This window comes from Acomys russatus, chromosome 18 (assembly GCF_903995435.1).
Source record: "Acomys russatus chromosome 18, mAcoRus1.1, whole genome shotgun sequence".
NCBI lineage: Eukaryota > Metazoa > Chordata > Mammalia > Rodentia > Muridae > Acomys > Acomys russatus.
Genome location: NC_067154.1, coordinates 54574871 through 54578876, shown reverse-complemented (window position 1 = coordinate 54578876; position 4006 = coordinate 54574871). Strand labels below are relative to the sequence as shown.

Genomic DNA, 4006 nt, shown 5'->3' with positions numbered 1-4006 from the left:
TTGGGAGAACAATATTCTACTAGTAGATTTAAGAGATTAGAAAATTATGCAAAGGAGATGAAGTTAAAACTCACCTTTAAAAATTGTATTCACTCAGAGGAAGGATAACAGGCTACCAAGAAGAGACTTGATACCATATGAGCATATACAGGGGGAGGAGGTCCCCCTCAGTCACAGTCATAGGGGAGGGGAGTAAGAGGAAAATGGGAGGGAGGGAGGAATGGGAGGATACTAGGGAGGGGATAACCATTGAGTTGTAATATGAATAAATTAATAAAATTAAAAAAGAATAAATAAAAATTGTATTCACTGGAAGTACTTCTGCTGTGGTTTGCTGGGATCTAGAGCACTGTAGCCATGTCTTACCCTGCTGATGAGTCTGAGGCTTATGATCCCTATGTGTTCCCGAGCAACTATGATATGCACACAGGAGATCCAAACCAAGACCTTGCCTATGAACAACAGTATGAGCAGCAGAGCTATCAGGTGATTCCTGAAGTGATCAAAAACTTCATCCAGCACTTCCACAAACTGTCACTGATTTGATTGACCAGAAAGTATATGAGCTTCAGACCAGTCATATATCTAGTGACGTCACTGACCTGAAGGTGTATAAGATCCAGGACATTTATAAGAATAGCTGTACCAAGCTAACTGAAAGATGCTTCAAGAATACACTGCGGCCTGAGGCAGAAGCCATTGCACCCCAAGTTGGCAACGATGCTGTATTCCTAATTTTGTACGAAGAAATATACTGTAGGCATACATACACCAAAGTCGGTGGGGGGGCACCTTAGAGCAGAGGTTCGCATCCTAAAACAACTACTGGAATATCTTCAACTGCCTCCTGAATGCCAGTGGGCCTGCTTCCCTTCACCTCTCCAACCAGTGGCTCTGTGACATCATCGATGAGTTCATCTACCAGTTCCAGTCATTTAGTCAGTTCTGCTGCAAGACAGGCAAGAAGTCAGAGGAGAGCAACTTCCTTAGATCCAATCCTAAAATCTGGAATGTTCACAACTTCCTCAGTGTGCTACATTCTCTAGTGGATAAATCCAATATCAACCGGCAGCCGGATGTCTACACCAGCAGAGGTGGCCCCGAAAGTGTGGCTGTGGATTATAGATGACACTCCCTCTACAAGATGCTCAGCTACTTCAGCCTGGTGGGGCTTCTGTGCTTGCAATCTCTACTGGGGCATTGCTACCAGCCTATCAAGGTGATGGAGAATATCGAGTTGAACAAGAAGAGCATGTATTCCCGTGTGCCTGAGTGCTAGGCACTATTACGTTGGCTTTGCATATTTATGATGCATTGCTACCAGGATGCTATCCAGGCCTTTGTCAACATCCTCTTATACATCTAGAGGACCAGAATATGTTCCAGAGGACCACATACAAGTACAAAATGATTAATAAGCAGAATGAACAGATGCACCCACTGTTGGCCGTGGCTCTCACCATGTACCCCATGCAGAGCATACACCTCCAGCTGTGGAAGAAATGTGAGGACAGGATGCTACAAATGCAGAAGGGTGGACCCCCAGGTCTATGAGGAACTTTTTTTTTAATCTATGCCTGCCCCAGGTTCCTGTCACCTGGGGTGCCCACCTACTATAATGTACATCCTACCTACCACAAAGAGCCTTTCCTACAGCAGCTGAAGCTGTTTTCTGATGAAGTGCAGCAGCAGGCCCAGCTCTCCACCATCCACAGCTTCCTCAAGCTCTACACCACCATGCCCTTGTTGAAACTAGTTTAAATAAATGCAGAAAAAGATGAAAAAACATCATTTTATTAGTAGTATTAGTGATGATATGTACATGGTGATTCTGCTGTAGTGTGTTATGTGAACATAGCAACAAATATGGGAATAACATAAATTATTTAGGTCTCATTTCCATGTTACTTAGTAACTTGCTATTTTATTTTGGAATGTTCTTTTATAACTTATTTTCTCTTTTCTAACTTGCTGTTTAAGAACTTCATACTTCCATATAGTGTGTATACATCCCCTGTAGAGGAATTTTTAATTCAGAAGCATGGCTGCTCAGGTCACATCCAAAGACCTTTTAGGCCTGTGTAATCTGAAATGCAGACATGCTCTTAGTACACACCTTTAATCTCAAACAATGAACTTAAAGGAAGCACCCATGTTTGAAATTGATGTCTAGTCGAGCAGCAGACAAAGTGCCAAATTATAGAAAGCCTTGACAGAATGGGCTAGGCCCAACACTCATTGAGAACACAGAGGAAAGAGGGGAGATATAAAAGAGAGCTGGAAAGATAGAATGGGGGTCAGTTTTACCTGGAGAGTTTTAAAGGGACAGGTTGAAGAGAGGGCATGCTAGACACAGGTGAATATAAGTGATCCAAAGAATGAGAAGGAGCCAGATTAGAGCAGATTGGTAGAGTTAGTGGCCATGCAGAGCAATTCAGTCAGAAGTGGAGAGAAGCCAGATTGAATCTGTCAGCTTGGAGAGGAGTTTAAGCCAGAACAGCTGAGGCAAACCAACCAGTAGAGCTCAGAAACATCTAGAAAGGGTGAGCTTCTTCAGCAGTAAATCTATTCTAGGCTTAATTAGATTTTACAGAGGCTAGAAACTTCCAGAAGTAGGTCTAGGATATCAGATAGTGGCAATAAACCTCCAAGGTGACAATTACATCTGGCAAATGAAAGATATTTTCACAATCTCCACTCTTCCTCTTCAGGCCCTTCTTTATTACTTTTCTGTAACAGCTTTACAAACATTTTTGAACCTATAGAGTCGCCATAGTGCTATCTGTGTGCTTGCTTAAAGAGCCATCCAATAGTACATAGGCAGCTTATCTGGGGCAAAAGAAAGAACTGCTATGAAAGCCAGCAAAAACTCCAAAGGATGGAGGAGAGACTCACAAAACTGAGGAGCTATTGGTGATTGACATCTGCAGTGGGAAAAGAGAGTCCGTTTATTTTTTAAAATTTGAGATGTCTTTTGCTCTAAGCTTTCAAAGCGATCAGGTATAGCATTAAATATTAACGGAATAAAGATTAACTGCTTAAGCCAGGGAGAAACTCAACATAGCAAATTGCATTTTTTAAAGTGATAAATGTGTTTAAGTTTCAGCTCACTAAGTGGACAATAATCTATCTAGTCCTTGAATGTAACTCAAACCTCTCTGTACTACTTGTCACTCTGTTAGGCCCCACATTTATGCAAACTCAAATCCTTTACAAAACGTCTGTCTTTCTGAGGTTCAAAAATAAGGCTGGTTTTATTGTAGAGAGGTGTAAAATGCTTAGATAGGAGAGGCACAATCATACCAGTTTCCTACTCCACTAACAAACCTCGACTAGTTTTGTTCTCAGATGAACACAGCTTGTCTTTTACACAGATCAGACCCTTTGCCTAACACGCTTCTCTCTTTTTTTCTCCTTCTATGTCTTATGTCCAAATTCTCTTTCTATCACCTAATTAGTAGCAGAATCCCTCCACGGCTGACTTTCTGTTTTGATCTTATCTCTCTCTCTTTCAAAGTGTTGGCTAATTATTCTTCAACACTGCTTCTTCAGTGGGACAGATTTGTGACAATTTATCATTTGTCCAGCTGAGCTCCAGATTGCTCCCTGTAGAGACACCTGCAGCACATTGTGTTGGGCGGTAAGGGGGCCAAATGTTTGCTTACATGCCATCTGCTGTCTATGTTGTGCCTACTGACTAGACTTCAACTCATCAGGCAGAGTTTAGCCTTTCTACTTAGACTGTGCGTCAGAGGTCTGCAGCTTGGTTCTTTCTGTGTAGGCCATATCGTGTGCACTTGGAAACAGAGTTAATTCTTTGAAGGAAAATTTCTATATCATTAGGCTCTACACAGGTATACATGGCTGCACATATTAGAAAACCTGGCTCATACTTGCACACACAATGTAGATAGGTATATTAACTTTCAAACTGAAGTTCAGAAGTAGTATGCCTCAGGACTGAGAAAATACAAATAGATTAAAAGGAGCTAAAAAAAAAAAAGGT

At 41.6% G+C, this 4006-nt stretch overlaps 1 pseudogene; it reads left to right on the top strand.

The window, feature by feature from the left end:
* The first annotated feature begins 357 nt into the window (after nucleotides 1–357).
* LOC127202336 (eukaryotic translation initiation factor 3 subunit L-like) lies at nucleotides 358–1761 on the top strand (annotated as a pseudogene).
* Nucleotides 1762–4006: the final 2245 nt, after the last annotated feature.